General features: G+C 46.3%; 1 protein-coding gene across 4 annotated transcripts in view; it reads right to left on the bottom strand.

The window, feature by feature from the left end:
• The window catches only part of RREB1 (ras responsive element binding protein 1), a 180,228-nt gene that overhangs the window by 137,830 nt on the left and 21,439 nt on the right, over positions 1 to 20,959 (bottom strand). The window contains exon 2 of one of the 4 annotated variants that reach the window (XM_027128297.1): positions 14,591 to 14,657. The exons of 2 other annotated variants lie outside the window; for them this stretch is intronic. The gene's annotated coding sequence lies outside the window, so the exon portion shown is untranslated. Of the gene's footprint in view, positions 1 to 41; positions 205 to 14,590; positions 14,658 to 20,959 lie in introns of those variants that run through there. One more of the 4 variants, XM_027128294.1, reaches the window with a different exon arrangement.

Genomic DNA, 20,959 nt, shown 5'->3' with positions numbered 1-20,959 from the left:
TCCTCGCCCGCACGCTCGGAGACTCGCTCTCCCCCTCTCACCCTGATAAGTAGACACATCACGTGTTGCTCCTGCGACTCTCCTGGGGACGTGTTACTGAGCGGCGGCGGCGGCGGCGCTCGGGCTGGGGGGGGGGGGGACGACCGCGGTACCCGCTGGTCCCCACCGCAGCCCCCGGCCCGATTTTAGCGGGGTGACCGCAGTTTCCATCCCGGGATGGATGGAGGTGCAGTCCCCCCTCCACCCCCACCGCAGCCCCAGGTTTGCCCCGCGCCCTCCGCAGGCGCCCCGGGCCAGGGGGGGGCCGGGCAGCCCCGGGGGAAGGGTCCTGGCGGCCGCAGCTGAGCGCCGTCCGACCAGCACAGCGATCGCCGGCCGGCCACCCTCTTGGACCACCGCGCCCCCTCCCCTCCGGCCCCTCACTGCGGGCGACTCCCCGCCCCTGGCTTTCCATCACTTCGCTCAGTGGTTTGTTTCACTATTTTAACGGAGGACAGGGAAAGGCAGCGATGCCTGGGAAGCGCGAGAGGGGCGCCTCGGAGGCCGGGAGGGGGTGCCATGGGGGGCGGGGGTGCCTGGCCCGGCGCCGCCCCTCTTGCTCTCAGAGGCAGACGGGAGGGTGAACCCCACCCGTGCGGTTCCCTCTCCACGCGGTCCTCGCTCTGCATCCAGGTGGGACAAGCCGACGATGGGGCGGGAGATTAAGGAACTGGCGCTTCACCCCGCCCCCAACTTCGGGCTGTTTCTCTCCCAGGGCCGGTCCTTCTCGCTCTGGGGCTGCCGCCCCGGGAGCGTATTCTCCATCCAACAAATTCAACGCTGACTTGGCTTTTGTCACCTTCCCTTCCCCACACTCCACAGCTGATGCTGAAGCGGGGGGGGGGGGGCTGCGTTGCCCCCAACGGGCCGCCACTGTGTCCCCACCCCACGATGGCACGGCTGATGCTGTGTCATCCACGTCGCCCTCCGAGGCATCAGGGAAGCCACATGCAATATCTCTTTCTCTCAGAGGGCTCCTGTTTCAACTCTGAAAAGCAGGGGCCCTCCTCCGAGCCGCGCTCCGTCTCCACGGCTCCAAACACCAGCTTCGCCCAGGCTGCGGCGGCCCAAGTTATCACCGAGCCCAGAGAAACCAGGCCTGGGCTTTGCTTCCTCCATAAGGCAGCTGACATGTTTCCAACTGTTAATACTTTTCCTACTGAGCTTCTGAAAGGGGCCTGTTGTCAGCCTTTTGGAAACATCTTCAGGCAGATAAGGGTGATTGTGGTTGCAGAAAACAAACACCACCCGCCCCCCAAATTATAAAGATGGGGGGCCTCTTGTCTAGTTGCAGAGAATGCTACTGCAGAATCATGCGTTTGAGGCTTGTTTAGCAAGATGATGTTACACATACAGAAAGCTGGCCACTATATACTGGCTGTGACCTTTGACCCTCTTTCACGCCAACTCTTCTGAGTACCCTTGCACACCATACAAAGTTGTAAGCCCAATCACGGGCCTTTAATTTGAGGCCTTTAGTTGAACTCTGGTGTTCAGGACTGCAGACAGAAGTGTCTACTTAGGGATGGACTAAATGGATGGGTCCTGGCCAACACAGAACTCTCTAGAACCAAGCAAAAGCAGCTGGACCATTACCTATGACTTGAGATAATCAACCACCCAAGAGGGAACTGATTCAGCTGGCTGTTTCTCTGACGTCCAGAGTCATCAAAATTAAGTTTTCAGAACCTGTTATGTTTCCCAGGGTCTACTGTTTACTGAGGAAAACTCAACCCAGGGAAACGTTAGCAGTTGCATTTTTCTAAGCCTCCCCTCCACCCCAACCCCATGTCCCCATTCAGGGAGTTACCTTTCCTGGTCTCCCCATTGAGGAGTAGGTTTTGAGTAGGAACCATATCAAAGTTGGAATTTTGCTTGTAATTTAGCTTATTCTGTAAAATCCATGCAAACCTGCAAAGCTACATGATTTTTCCTGACCTTGATAATGTCACCTAGGTAATACTGGCAACCTTTTAAGTTGAAAAAACAGTCTAAAAGTAACTTTTGAAAGTTGAATTCTAATGATACTGAGCTCTCTGTTCATCTTTTCTAGCTAATTCATAAACTTGGCAGTCAAACGAGCCGTCCAAAGGTCTGTTTGTCCATATTACATATAAATATCATTGACCCAACAGATATTTATTGAACATCTAATAGGTAAAAAAGAGTCATGCTATTAAAACCATGATGAGTTGCCACTTCACACCCACTAGGATGGCTGTAATAAAAAAGACAGATAATAACAAGTGTCGTCAGGGAAGTGGAGAGATGGAACTCTCGCACACTGCTGGTGAAAATGTAAAATGCTACAGCCACTTTAAAAAACAGCCTGACAGTTCCTCAAAATGTTAAGCATAGAGTTACCATCTGACCTAGCCACTCCACTCCTAGGCACATAACACAGCACATGAAAACAGACATCCACACAAGAACTTGTACAAGAATGTTCATAGCAGCGTTATCCACAGCAGCTAAAAAGCAGAAACAACCCAAATAGCCATCAACTGATGAGTGGATAAACAAAATGTGGTACATCCATACGTGGAATATTATTCAGCCATAAAAAAGGAAAGAAGTACATACTACAACACGGATCAATTCTGAAAACACACTAAATGAAATAAGCCAGACCCAAAAGGACAAATATCGTTCTGATTCTGTTTATATGAAATGTCCAGAATAGGCAAATCTTCGGAGACAGGAAGTAGATTAATAGTTACCCAGGGCTGAGGGTTTGGAGGGAAATAGGGATTGACTGCTAATTGTGTGATATTTCTTTGAAGGGTGATAGAAATGTTTTAAAATTGATTGTGGTAATGGTTGAACAACTCTGAATATACTAAAACCATTGAACTGTACGCTTTAAATGGGTGAATTGCATTCTTTGTAAGTTATACCTTAACAAAGCTGATATATATATATTTCATATATATATATATGGAATTGTGAGATTTTATATATATATATATATATATATATATATATATATATATATAGGTTCTGTAGTGGAGAAGTGATACAAAAATGGATAATTTATAATCCATGCCTTAAAAGAGTTTACAGGCTAATCTCTGCATCCACAAGAAGTAATCATGAAATGCAAGCCAACATTTAATAAGAACCATTAAATAGGTACAAAATTCAGAGGTTCCAAGAAAAGAGAGCACTTCAAATAAGAGTCATTGGGGAAAATTTCACAGAAGAGAAAGCGACGGGGCTGAGCCATGGAGAATGGCTAGAAATTTCGTGTCTGGAGATGGGGATTAGAAATAGTAGATGCAAAGGCACAGTGGCGGCAAGTTATGAGCCCTGTTCAGAGACCAGTAAGGATTCCAGTGTGTTGGATGGTAACCCACACAGCAACAGCAGGTGATGAGAGGGAAAGTCAACAGGCTGAGGCTGTCCCACAGAGAACTCTGAACACCGTCCATGGAAAACCTCAGGGACCAGGGCCTGAACTAGGGTGGAGCAGGGAAGGGATAGAGAATAGCTGATTGGGAGCCGCTTCAGAGGAAGAACTGATAGAAAAGCAGCTGGTGGGCCGGGAATGGGGGGTGAAGAAGTGAGGGCCAAGATGATGCCTGGGCCCCAGCCAGATGGAGAGAACGAATGACTAATGAGAAAGTCAGAGGTAGGAGCCCATTGGAGGTGGAAGGGGACAAAGCAGGTGACATCGAGCTGGAAGTAGAAATGATGAAAACCATAGAGCTATGCCATGGAAGAGAATCGAAAAGAAAAAGGATGTGGATGTTGGAGAAGGCCCCTAGGATGAGGTGACACAGTCCGCTGAATCTCATGAGACGTGTAGGCGGCCCAACCCCACCCAAAGGAGGGGGCAGGGCGCTCCAGACAGAGGGATCGGTAAGTAGCAAGCACAGGGCAGAGAGGCGTAACACAAGGTCAGTTTCCAGAACTGCAAATACCTGACTCTGTGGCTGGACCAGAGGGAGGAAGGGACGCAGCCAGAGATGGAGCTGGAGAAATTGCCCGTGGGCCAGACGGCCGAGAGCTCCGGGCACACCGTGGAGCTGACCTGTGCTTTATCCGATGCCGAGCCCCTGAAAGGGCTTAAGGAAGAGGTAGACAGAGCCTCGCTCGTGGGACCATGGAGAAGGGTCTGGGAGACTTGGGATCGGAAGGTTAGTTAGGAATTAATAGAAGAGCCCACCTAAGAAATAATAAGGACCCTGTCAGCCGCTGGCTATAGAGGTGGAGGAGAATGGATTGGTTTGAGACAGAATTAGGACACAGATGCAATAGGATTTGACCAATTTGATATGGGAGAGAGGAAAAAAAAAAATCCCTCTGGAGCACTGACCACGGGGCGCGGCATCAAAAGAAGGGAAACCAGGCTTCCCTGGTGGCGCAGTGGTTGAGAGTCCACCTGCCGATGCAGGGGACACGGGTTCGTGCCCCGGTCCCGGAAGATCCCACATGCCGCAGAGCGGCTGGGCCCGTGAGCTATGGCTGCTGAGCCTGCGCGTCCGGAGCCTGTGCTCCGCAACGGGAGAGGCCACAACAGTGAGAGGCCCACATACGGCAAAAAAAAAAAAAAAAAAAAAAAAAGGGAAATCACTCCAGCATCAGCAGAATGACACATGACAAAGCAGGGGTTAAAGTAAAAAGAGGGGGACAGACAGAGGGACTAGAGGTGGGAGGTGGTAAAGAAGATGGAATCCCCTGGGCTTGGTCCCAACTGCTTTGGAGTGAGAAGAAGAGACTTGAAAAAGACAGCTTCCCCAGTCTTGGTTTGGGACCCGGGTTGGGGGGTGGGTCCATGCATCATGGCGGGGTGGGGGGAGTAGGGGGTGGTGTGTGGAAGACGAGAGGAGGCTAGACCCAGGGAAAAGGCCTGGAGAGACATCTGGGGGCCAGAGAGGATGGGAAGTAAAAGGCTAGAGGCTAACCCCAGGGAAATGCCTGCCATGAGGTGGATGCAGAGGAGGGGTGACAAGTGCTCTCGGGGTCTCTTTCCTCTAAAGGAGCAGAACAGCTGGGGCGGGGAGTGCTGCCTTAAAAAAAATTTTTAAAAAGGTTGTCAATGGTGTTAAATCACAGAGACGTCAAAGCAAGTAGCTGAAAAGGGGGTGAGATCTGAGGAAGTAAATTGATTTGAGAGAGGAAGGCAATGGCCAGAAAGCGAGGGTTAAGGAGTGATGGCAGGAGAGGAAGTGAATAAAGCCCTGAAGGCTGAGAAGTTAGGTGACAGAAGGAGGGGCGAGAAGGGAAAGTAACGACAGCAACGTAGTAGGCCGCTAATATGTACTGAACACCTACTATGTGCCAGGCGCTGCTCTGAGGGCCCCCTGTGAATCATCTTGCTTAACCTCCCTCCAACCTGGCAGGTGCCTTATCACCCCCATCCTACAACTGATGAAACTGAGGAGTCCCGAGGTCCCCAGGCCGGGATGGCTGGGACCTGGCAGAGCTGAGCTAAACCCCGGGACCCACTCTTTCCTTGCCGTCATCACCCCTCCTGCTGTCAGTCAATCGAGAATTAAATAGTTTGCTAACAAAAAACGCCTACCTGATTGTCGTGACTAATCTGAATAAAAAACACTCTCGACTGGAGTTTGGCAGAAGGGCCAGTATTGTCTGTGCCGTTTTAACAAGGATTTAATTGGAAAGATAAGCAAATGACCAGCTTTCAGTATTGCTAATTTGGTTTATAACCATCCCTCCCGCATGTAAACCTCGGGTACAAACCCCTTTCTGTTCTCCATAGACATTTATGTCAACAGGAAAGGAACGGAGATCCAGAGAGAGAGAGAGAATACAGATCTGTGAAACAGAACACAGCTTTTGAAGGAAGGTGTGTATGCGTGTGTGTGTCTGCCTGCCTGTCTGTCTGTCTGTCTATGGCAGAGGAGATCAGCCTTGGGGAAAAAAGAGGGATAATTAATATTCTGTGACAGGAGGGAAGGGGAAAAGATGGTAGAAACTTAACTACTACATCAGGTTGTGGGAGTTACCATGCGATGGCTTTGACTACGGACAGCAGCAGGGCCGCAGAGCAAGGGCGGGGGCTAAGGCTTGAAGCAAGAAGTCAGGAACTGGTGGTAGAAAAGTTCAGCTCTGCGTTAGCTTCAATGCCGCAGAGCCACGGAGGGGACAAAACATATGGTAGGGATTACTGACAGCGGGAAGCTGAAATGAGTAAAATCCATCACAAGGGGGATGACACCAGAGAGGGCCTGAGTCTGTGAGAATGGGGAGTGGCCAAGGGCCCTGAGGAAGAAAGGCAGCTTCAGTAACCAGGAGGGTGAGGCAAGGGGTGAGAGGAAGAAGGGGGTCTGAGGGTGGGAGACGGGGATGGAGACCTCGGGGGAGACAGAGAAGCAGAAGACTCTTGTGAGCTGGAGGGAAATCCTACTCGTGGGGCTGAGGAAACGATGCAGGAAGGACAGGACACGAGTCCTTGACAAAGAGGGTCCTCCACTCACGGAGGGACTGAGACTGAGGGCAGGAAGGAGACGGAGAGGAAAAATGTGAAGTCGGTCACTTTGGCTCTCCTGTGAGAGGCTCTGCAGGTGGCGGGGATGCAGATGAGAAGAGGCGGGCGTTGACAGGTGACACCCACATCAGAGGAGGCAGCACGGGCTAAGCCGTGTCCCCCCAGATGCGTACGCTGAAGTCCTAGCCCCCAGTCCCTCAGAGTGTAACTGTAGGTGGAGGTATGGCCTTTACAGAGGTCATTAGGTGAAATGAAGTAATTGGGGTGGTCCCTAATCCAGTAGGACTGGTGTCCTTCTAAGAAGAGGAGATCAAGACACACACACACACACACACACACACACACACACACAGAAGGACGACCCGGTGAGGACACAGGGAGAAGGTGGCATCTTCCAGCCCAGGAGAGAGGCCTCAGAAGGCACCAACCCCACCAGCACCTCGATCTCGGCCCTCCGGCCTCCTCAACTGTGAGAAAATACGTTGCTACGGTTCCAGCCCCCCAGCCTGTGTGGCTGAGTTACAGCAGCCCGAGCTGACTGATACAAGAAGGAGGGACCCAAAGACGACGGGGGGCCTGGCGTGGAAGGAGAGCGGAACACACTCCAGAGACTCCGCGGCCTCCCAGTCAACTGGGAGAACCAGTCTTCTCGAGGAAAGGCTTTGGGAGGAAGTGACATATCTAAGGACAAACGAAGTTTCCATCGGGGGGCAGAAGTAGGGAATGTGCTGTGGAGAAGCCCGGGAATTCGAGTTTCTTAGGACAAGAGGTGCACAGTCTCAATGGATGGGGCGGCTTGAAAGTCGGGGCCTGTCTTGGCTAATGATTCCTCCATCCCAGCCCTCAGCCCAGGGCCTGGCACAGCGCAGGTTCTCGATGAACACGTTTGCACAGTATGCAGAGGTGGAATAGACGTGAAGGAGGGGTGGAAATGGGCTGGAAAGAGTGGGGAACATAGGGGAAATTCCAACTGTGGGAGGAAGGTCTGCCTAGGATGGGCAAGGCGAGCAGAAGGCTTGAGAGGCCGTGGTGAGATGTCATTTCAAACGTCCAAATCCCCTTAGTAACGTAGCCAATTAGATGCTTCCTCTCAGATAAGCCGTGCAGCATCACAGGGATGGGCTGCCTTCATACAACCTCTGCTACCCTCAATACCTTATGACTTTAGCTACCCAGATACCTCGGGGAATGCATTATTTCTGGTGTTTTTCCTTTTAAAGGTTAAAAATTTGGAGCAGATCGTTTTCTAAAATGTATTATGAACTGCCTCACTTTTTCTCCCTTTTCTGAAAAGTCAGAAAGTTAATATCTGCACAAAATGCTATTATAAACTTCAGATATTTTATTGGATTGTCCAATAAAGATAACTTTTTATAAGCAAGATTTATACTAGACCACAAGATGGTCGCATCTTCAAGAAACTGTTCATCTGAATAGGCAGGTACTAGCTATTTGCTAGCGTCCCCTAGGCCTCCACAGTAGATCCCAGTTGGAGTTTTTCGTCTGCTTTTAGCTATTTTTCCTCCCTCACTGTCTGGCTGTGTCTTGTCACTTCTTTCTGACCTCAGTATGCCTGCCAGTAGCAACCTCCTCTTCCCTTTCTAACGGATGGTTTCTAATTTATGGGGTTAGGAAACTGGATAACCAAGATTGCGAGAAATGTGTCGAAAGTAAGTGTAAGGGGCTTCCCTGGTGGCGCAGTGGTTGAGAGTCCGCCTGCCGATGCAGGGGATGCGGGTTCGTGCCCCGGTCCGGGAAGATCCCACATGCCGCAGAGCGGCTGGGCCCGTGAGCCATGGCCGCCGAGCCTGCGCGTCCGGAGCCTGTGCTCCGCAACGGGTGAGGCCACAGCGGTGAGAGGCCCGCGTACCGCCAAAAAAAAAAAAAAGTAAGTGTAAGGACCAGCATCTCCTTTTGTTGCCCAGAAGCCAAATGTTGCTGATGTCCTGATTCTCAGTTGGGCTTTAGATTGACGCATGGTTAGCGTACTTCTCAACTATTAAAGTTGTTTCAAAGATATCAGAATATCAGGGAAGGTTAAATAACTCTTCTAAGTCAACCTTTCCTCCATGATGTAAGTTTATTGCTTATGGAATTTTTTTTTTTTTTTTTTTTTTTTTTGTGGTACGCGGGCCTCTCACTGCTGTGGCCTCTCCCGTTGCGGAGCACAGGCTCCGGACACGCAGGCTCAGCGGCCATGGCTCACGGGCCCAGCCGCTCCGCGGCACGTGCGATCTTCCCGGACCGGGGCACGAACCCGTGTCCCCTGCATCGGCAGGCGGACTCTCAACCACTGCGCCACCAGGGAAGCCCTGCTTATGGAATTTTTAAATGATTTAACCTCACCCCTCCACAGAAAGGGCCGGTCATCCCTCCTGCCTTCAGACAACGTGGCAGGTATTAGGGAGAAAAACTGCTCTATTCTCACAGGATGCAGATTCTTTCTTTCCCTAAAAGATGTACTCGGAGTTCAACATTTGTTTCTTTGTCAGATAGCACTCTTTTGTCACGTACCAGAGTGCAAATAAATGAAATAAATACTTCCTCAATAAGTAGTAAGTATCTGTACCTTTGTGGGTTCAATTGAGGGTGGACAGGAGCAAAGTAAAATTTCTGCAGTTTCAGTTAAGTCCACCCCCAAACGGTAGTCGTCAGTCGAGCTTACTGACAGTGCAGTAGTATTTCCAATAACTCTGGCCACTGGTCCTCCTGCTAACAGACTAAGTCCATATGTTCCCCGGCCAAAGGATCAGAACAGAGTTTTCAACCGTAAAAAGTGCTAAGGAGCTGCAGTAAATCACACAACTAGATAGCCATGAAAGAGGCTGACAATTGCAAACACTGAAAACAATGTGTCTGTCCTAATAGACAGAAGACACTCTTTCTTTCCCTCAGGAAGAAATAAAGTCATCTCTAGTGCTTGGGTGTCATTCCACAGCGACTAGGGTGTGGGGATGATTCTGCCCACTGCCTCTAACTCCCACAAGGCAATGGACTTAGCAATTTCAGGCACTTTTTCATATGCTCACCTCAGCTACGTAATGGAGTCCACGCTCAAAAAATAAGATATTTCAGAGTGTGTGGGCTGACTACGTTACTTCTTCACGTTACTAAAGAAACCTGACATGCATTACTCATTCACTCAACCAGCGACTGGTTGCACTGATGATGTTCCAGGCTCTGAGTACAATAAAGCACACAGGTTCCCTGCCCCAGTGGGTCTTACAGGCTAAAGGGTTGTTATGTTTTAATGTCCCTATCTTTAACGTCTCTATCAGGGTCAAGGATCTGAAGCAACCACCTACAGAATGTGACAGACGATCTAGGTAATTCAAATTTTAAAATGTGAGCTCTCTCCACATCAGATCCGTTCCTCTTCCCCACGATTTATCTTTACACTATAGTTGTATGAGTTCTTCATGCTTCCTGTGCCTTATAGCCAATTCCATTGTGTATCAGAGCATGTTTTATTCCTAAACTGAAACCAAAGTTTCCGGCTTCAACTACTTTCTTTTTTCTCCAATTTCTCAGAAATTGGACTTTACAAAGCAAAACAAGGACTGCAAATATACTTGGAAGTGGCCCATTACAGTGTAAGGAGCATGGACTGGGCTGTGAGACAGCCCTGGGTACCATCCCGGCACCGTCACTGACCAGCTGTCACTAGTACAGTTGTCTAACGCTGGAGAACTTCAGTTCCTTCAACTTTAAAACGGATGTAATAATGAGGATCGAAAGAGATGATATGCATGAAGCATTCAAAAAGGCATCTGGCCGGGCTTCCCTGGTGGCGCAGTGGTTGAGAGTCCGCCTGCCAATGCAGGAGACATGGGTTCGTGCCCCGGTCCGGGAGGATCCCACATGCCGCGGAGCGGCTGGGCCCGTGAGCCATGGCCGCTGAGCCTGCGTGTCCGGAGCCTGTGCTCCGCAACGGGAGAGGCCACAGCAGTGAGAGGCCCGCGTACAGCAAAAAAACAAAGAAACAAACAAAAAAAACAAAAAGGCATCTGGCCCATGTTATGTATGCAGTAAACTGTGGCTCTTATTGTATATTTTAAAATTTTGATGCTTAATATTTACATGCTGCAGCAAACACGTACATCTTAATCCAATAAAACTGTTAAGGTTACATCAAGTTCCCTGTGTAATCTTTTATTAAAAAAAAACCAGAATAGTCCACATCAAGTTCATTATTTCTTGACTGCTACATGACAATCACCCACTTATCAATATGAGTATGTTTATATAGCTGGATTTACATATGTGAGCACGTATGTACATAAAAGTACTTATAAAGCTGTTCAGTGTTACTGAAATTATATTATGATGACAACAGATAAGACAAAATTGTTATAACCGAAATACTGAGTTAGAAACTTTCTGCAGTCATTAAAACAATGGCTTATTTTATAGAAACAGATAGACCTGAGTGATGTGACTCTCTGATTGGTTAAGTTGGTCCTATTATTTCAGATTAATTTGGGATAAGAGCTGATTTTCCCATGATTCCTTCAGTAGAGAACCCAAGGCACAGAGAGAGTACATAATATGCCCGACTTAAACAGCTAGTGGGTGGAGCAAGGTTTGGAATCCAAGTCCTCTGAGTCTATAGCCCAAGTTCTTTCTATTGCACTCTGTAGGATGACAGGAACATTTATGTCCTGATCAGGCTGTAAGTCTAGAGTTGCACAGAGAAACAAACTTTCAGTTTTGGGGAAAAAAAAAAAAATAGGAGGGAGATGAGATAAGTACATGTAGATACTAAGCATGCAATACAGCTAGAATATACATAATGTACGTATGTTCCATCCTATGCCATAGTGCCAATGCAATGCTAGACCGGTCAATGGAATCAAACAGGAAACCTAGAAGTATTTGCTGTATGATAAAGGTGGTACTTCAAATCAGCAAGGGGAAAAGGATAGATGAGTCAACAGAACTTGAACAACTGAAAGGGAAAAAAATTCACACCAAATACCAACTTCACACTAACTTTACACCAAAGGCTAAAACCTATTCCAAATAGATTGAAGAATTGAATGTAAAACGGAAAAGGATAGAAGAATCAGAAGAAAAATATGTAAATATTTACCTGGTCTCTGGCCGGGGTGGGGGTGGGGTGGGGGCAGGTTTGAAGGGTTTTTAGGGCAAAGGAAGAAACCATAAAGGAAAAGATGCACATTCCATTTGCATAACAATTTTAGATTTAAATACATTAAAAAAAATCTACAGGCTAAATTGAAAGGGAAATGACAAACTAGGAGAAAAGCATATTTACAGGCAGAGTTGGTAAGGAGCCTCAGTATAACAGTATAACAAAAGCTACACTTTAGTAGGTGTATAAGATGTGTTAGCTTTGCACACAATATCTCATCATAATCCTATAAGGGAGATACAGTTAGTTCCACTTTTAAAATAGAGAAGTGGAGACAGTGAGTGGCTAAGAAGTAACACAGCCCGGGTCTCAGAGCTAATAAGCATCAGAACAGAGACATGAATGTAGACCTCTTTCTGAGTTTCATGCTTTTCCTCTTAATTTGTATGCTCTACCGACTCTTACAAGTCAATACAAAAAGAGCATCTCAACTGCAAAATGGACAAAGGATATGAAAAAGCAATTCACAAAAGCAAACGTATAAATACTTAATAAACACATTTTAATGTCCAGCATCTGTAGTAATGAAAGAAATGCAAATCAAAGATTGCAGTTAAGATTTTTTTTCCCCTATCATATTGGCAAAAAATATTTTAAAATTTCAACATCTAATTTGGGCAAAGCTGAGGAAAACAGATATACACTGTTGTGGCAATGATAGTGTTTCAATTATCTTGAACAGAAATTTGAAAATTTACATCCTTGAAAATGTGTACTTCTTTCAGCCAGCCAATCCACTTCCAATTAAAAAAAAAAGAATTCTAGAAGCTTTTCTAAAGAGATATATACAAAGATATTTGTATAAAGGTGGTTGTTATTAGATCACTTGCCATCATGAAAAACTGGAAACAAGCTAAATGTCTACTAATAGGGCTTTAGTACATAAATGGTAAAATAGTCATATGATAGAATAACAGGCTACCATTAGCAATCATGAAGTGTAAATTTACTTAAGGTTGGAAAATGTTCAAAATACAGTAAGTGAAAAAATTATAAAGCGGTATGTGTTATTTTTAAGTTTTGTTTTTGTGGTTGTCCACATTTTTCAAATTTTCCAGAATGAATATATATTACTTTTACATCAGGAAAACAATTATTACTAAAACACCAATAAACCAGAACCAGAAGAATACCTAGTTTAAGATTACAAAGTTTAAATATGATTTCTACTTAAAACTTGTTATGTTCCAAGTTTTGGTATACATGGGAATTCAAAGTAGGAATCAAAGATTAAAAGGTTCCTGTGGAACCCCAACCAGATATAAAAGCAAGGTACAGATTTCTATATATGAAGAAACTGGTGGTTAGGCCACTAAAGGGTAGATGCCCTCCCCGACCCCACCCCATCCCCAAGAAGGTTAACTGCTCTTCAGTATTCAAATCCATAAGAGGACTCATAAATACCTCATACAGAGACAGGTATTTTTACAGGAAATAATAACCTGTATGTTCAAGATAGGACTGACCCTTAATTTCTATCTTTCCTCTTAGGTAATATTAATATTGTAATTTGTAAATAAAGTTGTTCAAATTGTATGAATCTTCCAAGATAACCTATATATATATATATATATATATATATATATATATTTTTTTTTAAATATTTTCTTGGCTGCGCCATGCAACATGTGGGATCTTAGTTCCCCGACCAGGGATCAAAACTGTGCCCCTTGCATTGGAAGCGTGGAGGCTTAACCACTGGACACCATGGTGGTCCCCAAGATAACTGATTTTTAACTTAAAAACACTTAAACAGTAAGAACTGAAATATACTTCTCCAACATATAAAGAGTATCCATTTCAAACCACAGCCAACTAATATATTTCACAGGGAAATTATATTTCATAATGAGAAGCTAGAGGAACTTCTTTAAAAATAAGAACAAAAATCTCCAGGACAGAAAAAAAATTATTTAGTATTGTTTAGCAAGTTTTTCTGGCCAATGCAATAAGACATGAAACAGATTAAGAGATTTAAATACTGGAAAGAAAAAGTTCACATTATCATTAATTGCAGATATCATTGTGTAAATAGAAAACCCAAAGAAATAAATGGAAAACTATATTCAAGAGAAATCTAATCAAAGTAGTTATCATTATTGAAATCCTATATGATCAACACTGCAGTGCTATATTGAAGAGTCAAGCATCTAGTAAGTAGTAGAGCTGGGATTCAAACCAAGTCTGATCCATTCCAAACACTCCAACGACTGTGTTCTCTTCAATATGTTATTGTTTGGCTCTGTAAGTGAATAGCTATAACATATGCAAGTACACACACACACACACACACACACACACACACACACACGCTTCCTATGTGAAAGCAATAACCATCAAAAAGTACAATTAAAAGAAAAAGTACAATTAAAAAAACCCCATTCACAAATCAACAAATTCAACAAAGTTTGTGTGTAATCAATAAAAGCAAAAATAAAAAACCCACCTAGACATAGATATAACAAAAAGTAAAGAGAGATGAAGCAAGATTTAGATAGGAAGGCTAAAATTTTATTTTTAAAATGTATATTCTAAATTAATTTATATGTTAACTGCAATTCTGATCAAAACCCCAACTGGATAGAACATTTTATACAAACAAACATAACAAAACAGTTCCCATGTGAGCCTAAAAGAAACAAACTGATGAGAATAGTAAAGAAAATTTTGCTATACAACTACAGGAAGAAGGCGTATTAGATATTTAAACAATTATCAGTCTATAATTAAAGCATGGGGACTGTGCAAGAAAAAAGTAATTAACAGAACAGAGTAGATAAACTAGGAATAGATCTGTCTGATACACTTATTAAAAGTCAGTTTATGATACAGGAAGCACCAGTAATCATCAGAGAAGGACAGAATTATTCAGAGTAATTCAGTAACAATTGTTGGAATACTTGGTTAGCAATATGGGGGAAAATATCAAGGTAAATTCTTACCTCAAACCATACACCCAAATAAATTCCTTGTGGGTTAACTAGTTAAAGAGGGATGTAGTTTTAAAACCTAAAAATAAAATAAAAACAAAATTGGTCATACTCCCAGAGAGAAAAAAATGTATCATACCACTGGAGGGGGAAGAAGTTTTAAAACTCGAATGCAAATAAGGAATAGACAAATATAAAATTAGAAATAAAAGGGATATTAAAAAAAAAGACCATAGATAACTTGACCACATAGAAATATGAACCTTCTCTATGTCAAATTAAAAAAGCAAAAAACAAACCAGGAAAAACATCATTTGCTTTTTACAAAAGAAACATAGATTAAGGTAAGTCGTTAAACATTTTTTTTTCTATTAAATTAGGGGGGAAAAAATGCCCAAAGTCCACCAGGATATAGTGAAATGAGTAGATGTTTCACATGCTGAATTGCTAATGGCATCAGCAAACTGGGCAAAACCTTTTGGAAAGATTTATTTACACACTTTATGTACATATTATTACAATCATGTTTTTTTCTTTAAGTAAGTAAAAAAGACTGGAAAGAAATGTACCAAAATGATAAAGAAATAATGTTAGAGTGATGTGAATGGGTTATATTTTTTCTATTTCCCATATTTTATGTAATTGCCTTACTTTATTATTGTACTAACTTAATTAGACTTATTCTTACCCGTATGAACTTTATGTGTTATCTCCTCATATTACAGAATCTCAAAGCATTTTATAAAACCAGAAATCTGGGATCGGAGCCACAATTTTCAAAATCATCTAAAAAGCCATCATTCCACTGGAAACATAAACCTGCAATAAACAGGTCTTGTATTTTTTCCATTTACCCTGGAAAACTAATGCTTTTGTGGTAGGTGAGCGTCTTTCTCAAAAGCTGTGGGAGGCGCAGGATATCTCTGTAAAACTAAAAAATGTGTCAGTGGTGAGTGTGCCTTCCAGTGAAAGCACACCCCCCAGCAAACTGATCAAAGTAAGTGCCTCTGCTCCTGCCCATGTGCTTGGAAGAAAGATCTTCAAGGAATCCCAACCCACCCCAAGGTGCTACAACCTCCTTCCACCAGGATGGAGCCAAGAGCGGCCCAGATCACGTGTCTCTTATCTCCAGTTGCCCAAAGAGCCGCAGGGCTTAGCTAGAGCAGACCAGAGCAAGGGCTCAGATCTAGACCCCAGGCAACGGGGACGGGGAAGGGGCCTTCTCCTAGAGTCTGTTCTATCGCACAGAAACACAGCAAGTGGGTTCAGCTCTGCATGCCACCAAACACCAATACTAAAACCACCACTGTCCCAAACCACCATGGGACACCACCCCACACCCATTAGGAGGCCTAGTACCAAAACCCCAGAAAACAACAACAGTCAGCAAGGGTGTGGAGAAAATGGAACCCTTGTGCACTGCTGGTGGGAATGCAAAACAGAAGAGCCTCTATGGAAAAACAGTATGGCAGTTCCTCAAAAACTTAAAAATAGAATTACCCCTATGATCCAGCAATTCCACTTCTGCATCTATACCCTAAAGAATTGAAAGCAGAATCTCAAACATATTTGGACATCCATTATTCACAACAGCCAGCAAGTGGAAGCAACCCAAGTGTTCACAGATGAAGAATGGATAAACAAAATGTGGTCTATATGTACAATGTTATTCAGTCTTAAAAAGGAATAAAGTACTGACACAGGCTACAGCATAGGTGAACCCTGAAAACATTATGCTGAGTGAAAAAAGCCAGTCACAAAAGGACAAATGCTGGATGACTCTACTTACACGATGTCCCTACAATGACAAATCCATAGAGCCAGAAAGTAGAACAGGGGTTACCAGGGAGGGGGTGGGGAGTTAGTGTTTAATGGGGACAGAGTTTCTGTTTGGGAAGATGAAAAAGTTCTGGAGAGGATGGAGGTGATAGTTGCACAACAGTGTGAATGTACTTAATGCCACTGAACTGTACACTTAAAAACAGCTAAAATGGGGCTTCCCTGGTGGCGCAGTGGTTGAGAGTCCACCTGCCGATGCAGGGGACGCGGGTTCGTGTCCCGGTCCGGGAGGATCCCACATGCCGCGGAGCGGCTGGGCCCGTGAGCCATGGCCGCTGAGCCTGCGTGTCCGGAGCCTGTGCTCCGCAACGGGAGAGGCCACAACAGTGACAGGCCTGCGTACTGCAAAAAAAACCCCAAAAAACAAAAAAACCAGCTAAAATAGTAAATTATATGTAATGTCTGTTTTACCACTATATCTATAAAGACGATCACCGCACAAATGCTAAAGGCACCAGTCGCTTTCAGTGAATCTTTTATTCGAAGATGCAGATCGCTCCTGAGAACATCCCCCGGGACACAGCACGCACCTGTGGCTGGGGAAACGGGACGTACACGAGCCAGACCCAGGACAGGTGACAGAGGGTGGGGTCACACTCGCTTCTCAGGCCTTGCAGTACTCGAATCAAAGCGGCACATGGGAAACCACAGGAAACCGAGTGCTGGCACCATAAAACTGCAGAGCAATTTCCTTATCGCCATCTCCGCAACTCAGAATTTTACGAAAGGCGTTTACAAAGGGCAAAGCTCTCAACCCATGGGACTCCCGGGGTTGGGCTCCCTGGGAGCTGGCAGAGTCCGTCCATGTCCGGCAGAGCAAGCCTTCCGGAGGGGCTCCCGGTGGGGCTGCAGAGGATGCCACCACATCATAAATTAGAGGCTGAAACAAGGCTGGCCGAGAGCTCTGGTCTGAGGACTTGCTTCAGCCCTCCGAGTGCCAGGTTTGGGGATTATTTTGAGAACTTCATTTAGCCATAGTCAGACATGTCAATTTGTAACTTGCCTAATTTAAGTCACCTGTCCCCCAGCCGCGGTCCCATTCAGCTCCTCCTGCATTGTTCTCTGGACAAAGCTCCAAGCACACTTTTCTTTTTAAAACCTGGTCCAACGGCTCTGTCTTCAGTCTTCCAAAGACTCTTTGGCCACCTACTGGATTTTTTCAGCGTGAGGGCTGGGCAGAAAAAGAGCAACTCACTGCCCTTGTTCAAAGGAAAGCGAGAAGAGTCGCAGACTAGAAGCTAGTCAGACTTTACCGTTAAGTACCCAGGGGGATTTGCAAGAGAATAGCTCAGACACAGCCCGTACTGCCCTCCTTTCAAGGAGAAAGCCAATTATTCCTCTTACCTAAAGAGTTGAGCAGGAGTGTGGTACCTAAAAGCTCCTATGACATCGTTATCCTGGGCACAAGGAGGGAAAAATCAAAAGTGGCAAAAATTCAAGTCGATTTTGTTCTAAGTTACCAGGAGGAAAAAGGTTTAAATGGCTTGTCAGTTTTTTCACATATAAAAAAAAGGATTATCAGCTACTTTCACTTTCTCACGAACAGCATCTTGTCTTCTAAATGAGTCCTGTGTAAGGCGTTTAGGGTAAAGCAGAGTCGTTTGATTAACAGAGAAAGATGTTGAAAAGAGCCCACGCCCCTCCTTTTTTTAAACACAAGCATTCTGTCAGATGTGGCCCTCGAGATCAGAGAGTAAAGTTAGAAAAAAACCCAAGTGACGACTCATTCAGGAAGAGCACACTGAAAATGAAAGATTCATTGATGAGTTTCTGGCTCTCAGACAGTGTCACAGAAGAGAAGCAGGTTCAAGGTGGAGGCTGAGAAAGGCTGGGCTACGCGGGAAGCAGTGGGGTCACTGGGCTGTGCTGGGAACTGCTGAGTTGTTCCAGCAATCTTGGTCACGGGTATGTAGAACACGGTCCCCAAATGACAATTTCTCAAAGCTGCATGGGGGCTGGAGAGGCGCTGGTAGTTAGGGACCGCTCCCCAGGTGCTAATCCTGGCAGGTGGTACGACCTCCAAGAAGGAGGCCTGGAGAGCTGGTTTCAAATGCATTCAGTCCCCGTGGGGAGGATCTCGGGGCCTGGAGGGTCTGGTCTATGCATGTGCACACGTAACTCACAATCCTCACGCATGTGCGGAGACTGGGGTCAGAGAGTGACTGGCTGGAGGTCCAAAGCTCCATGAAACCGGGACAGCAATTCAGGCCCCATCCCCCCACCGGCTCCCAGAGCTGAGTATTCTCACTTCTTGAAATCTGAAAGCCCTCCCGGGTGCTCACAGCAGCCAGAAGGCGCTTGACAAGGCCACGTGGCCGTGCAGGCACCACCAGCAGCTGCTGCATCATCCAGAGGTAGGGCCCGGATGCAGACTGCTCAGCAGCCTGAGGGCGGCCTGTCCAGTGGTAGAAGACTTCGGAGAAAGAGGAGAAAGCACCTCAGCCGTCACAGGCGGGCGTGCAAACACATGCAGGTCCCCCCCAGCCTCCCCTGCCTTCCCCTCTGGCTCCAGCCTCTCAAAGTTCTCCTCGTGACTCAAGTTGCTGGAAGCATGGCTTGTCCTTGCCTCTGTTCTCTTCCCTTCCATTTCCCCAGCAGCTGAGGATACCCCCCCAGACAGGCTCTCCTTAGCTTTACTGCTTTAATGCTGGTTGTAGTAGTGAGCTCCAGAGCTACAAAAGCTTGCACTGGAAACAGGTCTGGATCGTGAAGCTGGAAACAAACCACAGTTAACGTGTCCCGAGAGCCTTGACTCCACCTTGAGCCACGTGGTTTGCCTACAGGATCGCATCTAACGTTTGCCACCACCCCGGAGTCAGACACCTGCCCCCATTTTGCTGAAGGGAGGGTTAGCAGGGCTTGAATCTCCCCTTAGGGGACCCCCTAAGGTCCCCGCTTTATCACGGCTGGTCCTGAAATCACACCGGTGGGGTCCCTCTGACTGGCTTGGCTCTACTTGAAATAAGGATTCGGACTTTCTTTAAAGGGGCCGAAGTTAAAACAGACCAACAGATCAAAGTCGCTGTGTTCAGACAACCCCGAACTGCCCCGATCTGCTGAAAGCCACTCGCCCTGTGTGCGTGCCTTGCCTTAAGGATGGGAAGTAACAGGACCATGAAATGCCAGGTGTTGCCAGGGAGAAGCTGGCAAACCATCTTCCGAGATGCCAACTGAAAACACCCTCAGCTGTAAAGACCCAACTGGAATGGCTCTTCCTTCTTTCCCCAAAGGCAAACCAGGACATCGAGAAAGCTGAGGAAGGGCCCTGATTTCTTTCTCTTTCCTTCCTTCCTTCCTCTCTTTCTTCTTTCTCTCCTTCCTTCCTTCCTTCCTTTTTCTTTTTTTAGATTTTTTATTTTTTGGCTGCACTGCGCAGCATGTGGGATCTTAGTTCCCCGACCAGGGATCGAACCCACACCCCCTGCGTTGGAAGCGCGGAGTGTTTAACCACTGGACCTCCAGGGAAGTCCTATGGGCCCTGATTTAAACCACGGTGGAAAGAGTTACCAGCGGGTTGGAGGACCACTGTTCTGAGCACAGAGGTACTGTTTTCCTGCTGCACCACGAGTGCATCACAGCCCCACCAAGATGACGGGACAAAGGTTAAGGACGGCTGATAAGCTGGGCAAGAGGTGGGGGCTGAGACGTTTGAGGCGTGGCAACGCTGGGAGGAGCAGCCCCGGGAAAGAGAGGAATGAATATGAGAAGCCCTCGCGCAGCGAGAGGGCTTTGCCGGCCAGCTAGCTAGAGCAAGTCGTTTTTCAAGAGAAGAAACCACCCAGAGGAAACTGGTCAAAATGCATGTTTTGAATTCAGACAGATGATCAATGTTGTTTCCCACGCACAGCCTGCCGCGACCCGCTACCTCTGCAGGCTTCGTCGGCTGCATGGACAATGGATGTTTCAAATTATACAGCGACATGAGCGGAGTTAAAATGCAACTCAAAAATCTGGCCAGCACAGGCCCTGATTCCATCCTGAAATGAAGACTATTTGTGGGTATGTATGCAAGTGTGCTCTCCATTTAGAAGAGACTTATTTCCAGTCCCTGAGGCGTCTGAAAGATTCCAGAATCGTGCACAGGTTTTTAGACTGCTTTCCGGAGAGGCTGATACACCAAGCAGTCACTATGCTGGGCTCTGACCACAGGTCACAGGCCTTTCGGGCAGTTGATGGAGAAGGTTCTCTGGGAGGGTACAAGGGGGAGGGGGGTGGTACATCACATAGCTCAGAGGAAGCTCCTCTGGGACCAGACATACCTACCATGGCGGCTGCCACGAAAACCCAAGTGGCCGAAACTGGCTTTGAATCCAAAGGTGCCCCCTAGATTCGGCCCAGCACACCTACCAGGGTCCAAATTAAACCATTTACAGGCCCAGAAAGGTCACCTCTAGGAGACACTTAGGCAATAATCTGTCCTGGCAAAGAAAGAAGTGATTTGAAATCTTAATTGGCTGTGCAGAAAGAGGGTACAAGGAAACAGACCTTGCCGTGGTTACTGTATTGGTGTCTAGTACCCTCTGGGTGGGCTCGGCCGGTCAA

This window comes from Aethalodelphis obliquidens, unplaced genomic scaffold (genome assembly GCF_003676395.1).
Source record: "Aethalodelphis obliquidens isolate GAN/ISIS:26980383/991018 unplaced genomic scaffold, ASM367639v1 scaffold34, whole genome shotgun sequence".
Classification (NCBI taxonomy): Eukaryota; Metazoa; Chordata; class Mammalia; order Artiodactyla; family Delphinidae; genus Aethalodelphis; species Aethalodelphis obliquidens.
This window is presented reverse-complemented; position numbering and strand designations above follow the sequence as displayed.